This window comes from Archocentrus centrarchus, unplaced genomic scaffold (genome assembly GCF_007364275.1).
Source record: "Archocentrus centrarchus isolate MPI-CPG fArcCen1 unplaced genomic scaffold, fArcCen1 scaffold_38_ctg1, whole genome shotgun sequence".
NCBI lineage: Eukaryota > Metazoa > Chordata > Actinopteri > Cichliformes > Cichlidae > Archocentrus > Archocentrus centrarchus.
In genome coordinates this window covers 48504-60321 of record NW_022060265.1, presented here as the reverse complement: position 1 = coordinate 60321, position 11818 = coordinate 48504, and the positions used below count along the sequence as shown (strand labels likewise).

General features: G+C 46.7%; 1 long non-coding RNA gene across 1 annotated transcript; it reads right to left on the bottom strand.

Annotated features, from left to right (window-relative positions):
* Positions 1-2355: 2355 nt before the first annotated feature.
* On the bottom strand, positions 2356-8739 carry LOC115776855 (uncharacterized). Its single transcript, XR_004019520.1, has 3 exons — positions 8574-8739; positions 3671-3717; positions 2356-2368 (listed from the first exon to the last, which is right to left on the bottom strand). It is a non-coding gene; the product is annotated as an uncharacterized LOC115776855 (long non-coding RNA).
* Between the last annotated feature and the right edge of the window lie 3079 nt (positions 8740-11818).

The window sequence follows — 11818 nt, the reverse complement described above, 5'->3', positions numbered from 1 at the left end:
AAAAGGAGAAGTCCAATAAGGAAGAGATGTTGGTTTTCTTCTGTTAACTGTCCTCCTTTCTTGGTCCTCACTGTTATATGGGAATCCTTTTTAAATCCAACAGCTTAGGTACTTACAATCTTCATCTGAAAATGCAGGGAGAACGCTCACAGAAACGTTTTAAGTCAATTAAATGTCCACATCAGGGTTGGCTTGCTCCAGTCTGTAGACTCGTCCTGGTGCTGGGAAGAGCTCCCTAGATTCTCGTCCGATGCTTCTGTACATCGCCTTTTATATTTTATAACTAAGACACATCCTAGTTTCAAAACATCATCATGACATATTATCACTCCACTGCCCAACTTCCAATTATGGTATTTGGCTTTGACCATTACTTCATCCCCTCTCCCCTCTGGGTTTTTATGTACCTTTTCACTCTGAACATGTCTGGACATGTTTTTCTCGTTGCTCTTACTCATCCTTGGTAACAGCTTTCAGTTCCTCATTTTACCCTGCTCAGTGATTCACATTTCACAATTTCCTTAACTTATTGTGCTTTAAAAATCATTTCTGTGTTACACACATTCTTATCAACTTAGAAATCATACAGATTATTTGTTACATTCCATAAATCAACTTCATCATTTTCTATAAATCAGAATTATGATTGTCCACATAGTACCCGGCATAGGCCATCGAATAACCAAGATCTCAACCTCAACTGACTTCACTCGACATTATATTTGCTGCTGTTTGAATCCATAGCTGAGATTGTTGTTTGTAAATGAAGCCAAACATTTGTCTCCTCCTGGTGTCGCTGGGATAACTGTACATGTACTCTGATCTGTGAGTGAGTGCAGCACAGCACACAGCAGCAGAGACTGGATACAAGGAGAAGAGCACAAAGGACACACAAAAACTGGGAGACATGCTGTTCATTTGATGACTTTATTAGAGATTTCCATCATGAAGTCATTGTGGGAACGAACTGCAGGGAAAAGAGCAAAGATCCAGAAATCCAATCCAGAGTTTCTCTGTGACAAACACAAACATGTTAAAGACACAAATAGACATTAATAGTCTTTAGTGACTGTTCATCCACATCAGTGTTTGTGTTGAAGACATCAGTGTTGGTCTCAGTGTGGTTAACAGCAGTCAGCAGTCCAATTAGAAAAAGCTCATTTCAAACACATCATGCAGTTCATCTTCTCACCAGCAGAGGGCCACAAATCACCATCAATGAAGACTTCAAGGAGATGTTAGTGACATCAGAGCTGCACATCAACATCTGATCAATATGGAAGTTCATGTTTCTGTCATTGGATCAGTTCAAAAGCACAAAGCATGCAAATGTGCTCTTATTGTGAAAAGGTGCTCCTGCTGAGAGCTTCCTTCCTGTCCTGCTTCCATCACAGCTTCCAAAAATGAGTCCAACAGTAAGAGCATGTGGAGAGGTTGGAAAAATGGCATTAAGAAAGAGAAATCAAAGATTTGGATGGATTTGAATGAGCTCAGACTTGTTGAAAATGCAGAGGAGCTGGTTGTGAAGTGAGCTTCAGAGAAACACAACATCCTGATATTCACTGTAAAGCTTTGAGTGGAAAAAGACAGAAAAACAACATGTGGATCCTGGAATAATGGCAGCTTCCATCTTTAAAGGACTGAAGAGGAAGAAGTTTACAAGGAATCATTGAGAACAGTTTCAAACATCAACTGATTGAATCCATGAATGTGAAAACGTGTTTGTGAGTGAAAGAGACAGACATGTACAGACTGAACTATCTGTTCGACAGTCAGAGTGTTTCTCTAACAGGAGGACGCTCTTTATACTCAGCTCAGCACACACACACTGACGAACCAGGAAGGACCATAAACCCAGGATAAAGAGGTTCAGTGAATGTGGTGTTGAAGGTGTGGAGGTGGATCAGAGTGTCAGAGGAGACTCTGTAGAAGGACAGAGTGCCAGCAGGACAGTCCACATACACTGCTACTCTGTTAGAGACAGAGGAGGAGGAGGAGGAGGAGGAGGAGGAGGAGGAGGAGGAGATGGATGTTAGTCTCTTATTGTGAATGACAGACTGAGGACGACCATCATAGCAGCTCAGACTCCAGGACTGATCATTGTATCCAAACACACAGTCTTTACTGCCTCCTTTCCTGCTGATTCTTCTGTAACTCACTGATATATAAACGCCTCCTCTCCACTCGACCTCCCAGTAACAGCGACCAGTCAGACCATTTCTACACAGCAGCTGATGATAATAATCAAACCTGTCTGGATGATCAGGATATGACTGAACCTCCTCCACATGTGTCACCTTCCTGTTGTTGTCACACAGTTGTAGCTTTGTGTTCACTGTGTTTGTGTCGATTGTGAGTTGACAGGAATCTGATGGAGAGAACAAACACAATCCAGCTGCAGTACGTGAGGACACAGGGCTGTGTCTCTGACAGGCTGGTCTGCAGTACGGGGGCCCCACAGGGAACTGTGCTGGCACCGTTCCTCTTCACCCTCTACACTGCAGACTTCTCCATCAACTCCCCACGCTGCCATCTGCAGAAGTTCTCTGACGACTCTGCCATAGTTGGCCTCATCACAGGTGAGGATGACTCAGAGTACAGACAGTGGACTCAGGACTTTGTGGACTGGTGCCAGCGGAACCACCTCCTGATCAACGCCGCTAAAACCAAGGAGCTGGTGGTGGATTTCCGCAGGCGCAGACCCACCACACGGACACCGGTGAACATCCAGGGAGTGGACATTGAGATAGTGGACTCTTATAAGTACCTGGGTGTTCACCTAAACAATAAACTGGACTGGACTCATAACACTGATGCGCTCTACAGGAAGGGTCAGAGCAGACTCTACCTGCTGAGAAGGCTGAGGTCTTTTGGAGTGCAGGGGACACTCCTGAAGACCTTCTATGACTCTGTGGTGGCATCAGCCATCTTCTATGCAGCAGTATGTTGGAGCAGCAGCTTGTCTACAGCTGAGAGGAAGAGGATAGACAAGCTCATCAGGAAAGCCAGCTCTGTCCTAGGATGTCCTCTCGACTCAGTGCAGGTGGTGGGAGACAGAAGGACTCTGACCAAAATAACATCACTGATGGACAAGGTCTCCCACCCCATGCATGAAACTGTTGCTGAGCTGGAGAGCTCCTTCAGTGACAGACTGCTGCATCCTAAATGCACAAAGGAGCGTTACCGCAGATCCTTCCTCCCAGCAGCTGTAAGACTTTATAACCATCACTGCTCCCAACAAAAACCACAATAGCCTACACAATGTAGGATAATATATAATATACTGTAAATAGTCCGGCCTGTTAAGGTTCAACACACAGGCACATCATGTACATTGTATATAGTGTTATTATTATTAGTAGTATTAAGGTTAATATTGTTTGTTGATTTTATATATATTCTTTTCTTAATAGTGTGAATTATTATATCTTTATTTATATTTATAATAACTGCGGCTGCTGTTACACCCAAATTTCCCCTCTGTGGGACAATAAAGGCTGTTTCTTCTTCTTCTTCTTTCTTCTTCAGTTATTGATCCATCATCTGTTCATTGATTGACACTTTGATGATGACTCCTGACATCAGAGATGTGAATGAGTGATGTGACAGTTTGAAGATGGTTGAATGTGTGCTGCTTTGTTTTCATCAATCACATTAAAAACACACTTACACTTCCTCAGACCTGGGCTCAGCCATCGCACTCCAGCAGGCTCCGCCCTGAAAGGAGGAGGGGGGTCAGAGGTTATTTCCTGTCTTCCTCTGAGCGTCTGCGTCTCTGTTTTCTACATGTTTTTGTTCTGGCTCGGCCGCACGGCTAATTTCCCTTTAGGGCCGATGAAAGTGAAGCTGCGAGCACCACGAGGGATGACCGCATCATTGAACTGTTCTCAGATCAGCATCAAAACCCTGCAGCTGCAGGTCTGACCCGGCTACAGGCAGAGGCAGTGATGGCCAGTGGGAGCCTGTTTGAACCCTTTGGAGTTCATTCTTTGAAGCTTTCAGTCTGGATGTTGTTGATGAGAAAGAAAGCATTCAAATGCAGCACTGGGCTCATCAAACTTCTTCTCCATCATTAAGTAGAGGAAAAGAAGTGACAGAGTCTGTGAGACTGTCTGTGTTATGTTTTTGTTTTGGATGGATGTTCTGTTAACTGCAATTTCCCCATTTGTGGGACTAATAAAGGCATTCTTCTTGAGTCACAGCTGTGCTTCAGAGGCACACACACACTTGAAGATGTCTGACCTTTGAATATGACAAGTATAGGAAAATGATCCACGGATCAAGGAGATCAGATCCTGTGGATTAGTCTGCAGCACCATCAGATTGTTTTCCTGTTTTTGTCTCAAAGTGTCCTTTATACAGTCAGAAAGGCACAAAAGTCAAGAGGATTTAACCCACCAGCTGAAATGATGTTAGAACAGAGGATGTCCACGTGTTGGGCTCTTTGTCTTTCAGCAGTGCTTCACAGGATCTTCCAGTTACACATTGTTTTCACACTGGAACAACATTTGAATCTTCATTTGAACATCAATTCAAAAAGATTCATTGAAGGGAATTTGCAGCTTTTGTCTTCCAGCTGAGAACTTAGAAGATCTGCAAACTGCACAAGGTTGTTAAAAGACTTGAAGCTGGAAATGAGCTCAAAATGGAAAACTGGCTCTGAAATCTGAGACTACATCACGCAGAATAATCCCACCAAGAAGAACAACTTCCTCTGTGGAGCTCAGGGGCGGAGCTCAGGGGCGGAGCTATGAAGAGGAGAGAGGAGAGGAGACGAAGAGGAGAGAGCAGAGGAGAAGAAGAGGAGAGAGCAGAGGAGACGAAGAGGAGAGAGCAGAGGAGAAGAAGAGGAGAGAGCAGAGGAGAAGAAGAGAGAGCAGAGGAGATGAAGAGGAGAGAGCAGAGGAGATGAAGAGGAGAGAGCAGAGGAGAAGAAGAGGAGAGAGCAGATGAGATGAAGAGGAGAGAGCAGAGGAGACGAAGAGGAGAGAGCAGAGGAGATGAAGAGGAGAGAGCAGAGGAGATGAAGAGGAGAGAGCAGAGGAGACGAAGAGGAGAGAGCAGAGGAGATGAAGAGGAGAGAGCAGAGGAGATGAAGAGGAGAGAGCAGAGGAGACGAAGAGGAGAGAGCAGAGGAGATGAAGAGGAGAGAGCAGAGGAGAAGAAGAGGAGAGAGCAGATGAGATGAAGAGGAGAGAGAGCAGAGGAGATGAAGAGGAGAGAGCAGAGAGAGATGAAGAGGAGAGAGCAGAGGAGAAGAAGAGGAGAGAGCAGAGGAGATGAAGAGGAGAGAGAGCAGAGGAGATGAAGAGGAGAGAGCAGAGGAGACGAAAGAGGAGAGAGCAGAGGAGACGAAGAGGAGAGAGCAGAGGAGACGAAGAGGAGAGAGCAGAGGAGACGAAGAGGAGAGAGCAGAGGAGATGAAGCGGAGAGAGCAGAGGAGACGAAGAGGAGAGAGCAGAGGAGACGAAGAGGAGAGAGCAGAGGAGACAAAGGAGAGGAGAGAGCAGAGGAGATGAAGAGGAGTGAGCAGAGGAGACGAAGAGGAGAGAGCAGAGGAGATGAAGAGGAGAGAGCAGAGGAGATGAAGAGGAGAGAGCAGAGGAGATGAAGAGGAGAGAGCAGAGGAGACGAAGAGGAGAGAGCAGAGGAGATGAAGCGGAGAGAGCAGAGGAGGACAAAGGAGAGGAGGAGAGCAGAGGAGATGAAGAGGAGTGAGCAGAGGAGACGAAGAGGATAGAGCAGAGGAGACGAAGAGGAGAGAGCAGAGGAGACGAAGAGGAGAGAGCAGAGGAGAAGAAGAGAGAAGAGGAGAGAGCAGATGAGATGAAGAGGAGAGAGCAGAGGAGATGAAGAGGAGAGAGCAGAGGAGATGAAGAGGAGAGAGCAGAGGAGATGAAGAGGAGAGAGCAGAGGAGACGAAGAGGAGAGAGCAGATGAGATGAAGAGGAGAGAGCAGAGGAGATGAAGAGGAGAGAGCAGAGGAGATGAAAAGGAGAGAGCAGAGGAGATGAAGAGGAGAGAGAGAGAGAGAGGAGAGCAGAGGAGAGGAGAGGAGAGAGCAGAGGAGATGAAGAGGAGAGAGCAGAGGAGAAGAAGAGGAGAGAGCAGATGAGATGAAGAGGAGAGAGCAGAGGAGATGAAGAGGAGAGAGCAGAGGAGATGAAGAGGAGAGAGCAGAGGAGAAGAAGAGGAGAGAGCAGAGGAGATGAAGAGGAGAGAGCAGAGGAGATGAAGAGGAGAGAGCAGAGGAGAAGAAGAGGAGAGAGCAGAGGAGATGAAGAGGAGAGAGCAGAGAAGATGAAGAGGAGAGAGCAGAGGAGACGAAGAGGAGAGAGCAGAGGAGACGAAGAGGAGAGAGCAGAGGAGACGAAGAGGAGAGAGCAGAGGAGACGAAGAGGAGGAGAGCAGAGGAGATGAAGCGGAGAGAGAGAGCAGAGGAGACAAAGGAGAGGAGGAGAGCAGAGGAGATGAAGAGGAGTGAGCAGAGGAGACGAAGAGAGGAGAGAGCAGAGGAGACGAAGAGGAGAGAGCAGAGGAGACAAAGGAGAGGAGAGAGCAGAGGAGATGAAGAGGAGTGAGCAGAGGAGACGAAGAGGAGAGAGCAGAGGAGATGAAGAGGAGAGAGCAGAGGAGATGAAGAGGAGAGAGAGCAGAGGAGATGAAGAGGAGAGAGAGCAGAGGAGACGAAGAGGAGAGAGCAGAGGAGATGAAGCGGAGAGAGCAGAGGAGACAAAGGAGAGGAGAGAGCAGAGGAGATGAAGAGGAGTGAGCAGAGGAGACGAAGAGGATAGAGCAGAGGAGACGAAGAGGAGAGAGCAGAGGAGACGAAGAGGAGAGAGCAGAGGAGAAGAAGAGAGGAGAGAGCAGATGAGATGAAGAGGAGAGAGCAGAGGAGACGAAGAGGAGAGAGCAGAGGAGATGAAGAGGAGAGAGCAGAGGAGATGAAGAGGAGAGAGCAGAGGAGACGAAGAGGAGAGAGCAGAGGTGATGAAGAGGAGAGAGCAGAGGAGACGAAGAGGAGAGAGCAGAGGAGATGAAGCGGAGAGAGCAGAGGAGACAAAGGAGAGGAGAGAGCAGAGGAGATGAAGAGGAGTGAGCAGAGGAGACGAAGAGGAGAGAGCAGAGGAGACAAAGGAGAGGAGAGAGCAGAGGAGATGAAGAGGAGTGAGCAGAGGAGACGAAGAGGAGAGAGCAGAGGAGATGAAGAGGAGAGAGCAGAGGAGATGAAGAGGAGAGAGCAGAGGAGATGAAGAGGAGAGAGCAGAGGAGAGGAAGAGGAGAGAGAAGAGGAGAGGAAGCGGAGAGAGAGCAGAGGAGACAAAGGAGAGGATGAGAGCAGAGGAGATGAAGAGGAGTGAGCAGAGGAGACGAAGAGGATAGAGCAGAGGAGACGAAGAGGAGAGAGCAGAGGAGACGAAGAGGAGAGAGCAGAGGAGAAGAAGAGGAGAGAGCAGATGAGATGAAGAGGAGAGAGCAGAGGAGACGAAGAGGAGAGAGCAGAGGAGATGAAGAGGAGAGAGCAGAGGAGATGAAGAGGAGAGAGCAGAGGAGACGAAGAGGAGAGAGCAGAGGTGATGAAGAGGAGAGAGCAGAGGAGAAGAAGAGGAGAGAGCAGATGAGATGAAGAGGAGAGAGCAGAGGAGATGAAGAGGAGAGAGCAGAGGAGAAGAAGAGGAGAGAGCAGAGGAGATGAAGAGGAGAGAGCAGAGGAGATGAAGAGGAGAGAGCAGAGGAGAAGAAGAGGAGAGAGCCAGAGGAGATGAAGAGGAGGAGAGCAGAGAAGATGAAGAGGAGAGAGCAGAGGAGACGAAGAGGAGAGAGCAGAGGAGACGAAGAGGAGAGAGCAGAGGAGACGAAGAGGAGAGAGCAGAGGAGACGAAGAGTGCAGCAGGAACATGAAGAAGAGCTGAGCATCAAAGAGGCGACAGAGGAAACCTGCGCTGGTAAAGTTTGAAGCTGAACTAAATGCTGCAGCTCTCACAGATGATGCTTCATCAACATGTTCCAGTTTCTCTGAAGCTTTTCCTCCTGCTGCTGACAATAAAAACAGGAACAACGCTGAACAACTCAAACTGCACTCAGTGATTATTTCAGGATCATCGTGTGACTTCAAGCTTCAGCTCGTACACAGTCTTTGACATTTCACATTCATTTTCCTCTCAAATATAAAACTTTGATCAGTTTGTTCTTCTTTGGATCAAGCTAGGCTAACAGTTTCCTGCTTCCAGTGTTTGTAGGAAGCTCGGATCAATATGTCCTCGGCCTCTCTGTGCACACATTCATTTGATCTGAATCAGGCTCAGAGGGAAAAATGAGTTTTCCCAAAATCCTGCACTGTTAAATATCCTGAGATATCTACAACTTGTTCCTGGAGACGTTCTCCTTGGAGACCCCCTACATTAATATCCCTTATTGTTCACTTCCAAGAGTGTTTTTGTTGTGAGCAAAGGAAAAATGTTCCTGCATGTGTGATTGTTGATGTCACATGTGCATGAAACAAACAGGAAGTGAGTGAAGGACACAGGAAATGCTTCCAGCTCTTCCTCCTCTATCAGACATCCTCTCCATACCTGAGAGTGTCCAGTCTCCAGCGTGGATCCTTCAGTGCGGCCGACAGCAGCTTCATTCCTGAGTCTCCTGGATGATTGTAGCTCAGGTCCAGCTCTCTCAGATGGGAGGGGTTGGAGCTCAGAGCTGAGGCCAGAGAAGTACAGCCTTCCTCTGTGATCAGACAGCCTGACAGCCTGCAGACACACAAAACAACAATCCATCTGTGAGCAATCATTTCCTGTTTGTCACATACAATAACATCTATCCATTTCCATCCATTCAATTTAATGCAGCTTTATTTATAAGTGACAATTGCCAACAGACAACAGCATCATCTCAGGTTGTGTAACAGTGTAAGGTAACAGCCTCCAATCTTAGAGAGAAAGCCCCAACCATCAGACAATCCACTGTGAGCAGCACTTGGTGATGGTGGGAAGGAAGAACTCCCTCTGACAGAAAGATGCTTCCAATGAAAACAGGCTCCAGGAGGAGCTCGGATCATGACTGGTTTCAGTGTGAGGGCAAAGAGAAGAGAGCAGAGATGAGCTCAGAGAGACAAGAACCAAACACAAACTAAGGAGAGAGAAGAGCAAAGTTAAGGAGCTGCAGTAGTGGCAGATCAAAGCATCAGGAGGGAAAAGAGGGGAGTGCAGAAGAAATGCATCATGGGAAGTCCAGCAGCAGCCTGAGCCTATAGCAGCAGAACTAAGGGAGGCTTCAGGGTCACCTGATCCAGCTCCAACTAGAAGCTTGATCCAAAAGGAAAGTTTGAAGCTGATCTTAAAGCAGAGAGGGGGTCTGTCTCCTGGACTCAAACTGGGAGCTGCTTCCACAGCAAGTTCAACATTTGGAAAAAGCTTTGAAAAAGTGTTTGTGCTGCACAAGAACATCTGGCCTTGGTATCCTGTCATGTCCTGGAGTGTTGAGGAGGAGAGGAGCCAAATCCAGATGCAGAAGCAGACTGACTGAACCTTTGATTAGTTTGATGGAAACAAAGTGCAGAAGAAAAAGCCATGAAAAACTAGAAGGAGGATCCAGAGAGGCAGGCAGCACCTGAGGAGGACAAACTGAGCCTGAGACAAAGTGGACATCCTAAAAGTGTCTCCTATCTCCTTTTCCTAAGCTGGGAGGTGGCAGGAGAATTAATAAGGACTCAGGAAAAGAGAAGAGCGCTGAGAATCTGAAGCGCTTCACACTCGTCTCTCCTTAACAACGTGATGCTGGATGTGTTGGAACTACAATGTGCAGAAGATGGACTACAAAACCCACATCTTCCTTCAGCACAGTGTGTTCTTCCCCTGCTGTTTGATGCAGCTCGTTTAAAGGAGAGCAGCCTGTGAAAAGCTTCATTCCAAAGGTGGAATCTGAAAGAAAAAGGAACATTTGGGCTCAGATTTCCTGACGTCTGCAGCTCAAAGACTTCTTTGGAAGTTCAAAAGCTGATGGATTCACTAAAGAGGCTCAGAGTCAGTTTGGGACTCAAAGTTGTGGACACCAGGATTTTTGCTGCTGTCCTGATGGCATCTGGATTTGGAGGAGTTTGACTTTGAGGAGGAGAAGATTTCAATGAATCCCACAAACATCAGTGAGAGAAACAAAGCCCATCTTCTACCTGCTGTGGTTGTGATGGATGCTCAGAGGAGTGTTTTTAGGAGGGGACATGTTATCAGAATGAGCACTCTGCATGGACGGCTCAAAGCTGTGAGCGCAGCTCCAAAACTCTGTCCTCAAACTCTTCACTCAGTCCTCACGCTGAGTGTTTAGAGCTGAGCTCCACTTCCTGCTCCTCAGTAATGCTGATCTGACTGAAACAGAGCACAAATGAACTGAGCTGCTTTTTCTCAGCAGTGCGCATACAGAGAGCCACTTCTCTCTGCTCAATCTGTGACCAATCAAAGCTGTGACAATGCAGCTCTCCATCAATCTGTGTGAGTGTGTTAGATTCATGCCTGAATGCTGCAATGTGCTGTTCAAAAATCCCATGTTCTATGTTCCTGCTGATCCACTCAAACTCCTTTCCTGCTCCTTGTTTAGGATTTCTAGGACTGACATTAAATTCCCTCCATCCATCTCTGATCCCAGCTGAGCTGAAGTCCAAACCAATGAGAATCCAAAAGCCTGCAACACAACAACAAAGCTCACTAAGTGAATGATACCTGCAGCCCACCTGTGCTCACTGTGGCAGGTAAGGGCCCTGGGTTCTTTAAAGCAAACAGCCTTCATGAAACACGAGGACTTCCAAGAAGATTTAGTGTCCTGAGTCTTGTTCTTCCCTTCAGATGAACTAGAAGAACACTAGAATAGCTGCACTGCAAACTGTGCAGTGTGGGCAGCAAAGTTAGCACACTCACAAATGCTCAGTGTAACACTGAGTCACCAAATCCTCTGAACTTATTAGCAGGAAATAACAGGAAGAAGCAAACAGCACGCAAAGCAGCTGCAGAACACAATGAACTGAAATGATCAGCTGGTCCATCATTATGAAGCCTTTCTCAGGTGGCACTGATGCTACTTTTCCACAGCCGAGGTGCCGGTGCTCATGCAAGCACTGATGTTGGTTTCAACGAACCAGCAAAAGGCTTAAGAACAGGCCTACATTTCCACTGCACTTTCAATTGAGTGTGGGCGGGTCCTCGTCTGGACACGCAAGTCAAAGTGCACAAACGTGGGAGAACATGCTCCCCTTTCTCGTGCTGCAAATACATTTTACAGTCCAAGCCAAACTACTGCAGCATCTGTGTGCAGCACAGAGAAGAAGAAGAAGAAGAAGAAACAGCCTTTATTGTCCCACAGAGGGGAAATTTGGGTGTAACAGCAGCCGCAGTTATTATAAATATAAATATAATAATTTACACTAATGAGAATATATATATATATATATATATATATATATATAAACAACAACAAGATTAACCTTAATAATAATAATAATACCAATAATAATAATATTATATACAATGTACATGATGTGCCTGTGTGTTGAGCCTTAACAGGCCGGACTATTTACAATATATTATATATTATCCTACAATGTGTAGGTTATTGTGGTTTTTGTTGGGAGCAGTGATGGTTATACAGTCTTACAGCTGCTGGAAGGAAGGGTCGACGATAAGGCTCCTCTGTGCATTTAGGATGCAGCAGTCTGTCACTGAAGGAGCTCTCCAGCTCAGCAACAGCTTCCTGCATGGGGTGGGAGACCTTGTCCATCAGTGATGTTATTTTGGTCAGAGTCCTTCTGTCTCCCACCACCTGCACTGAGTCGAGA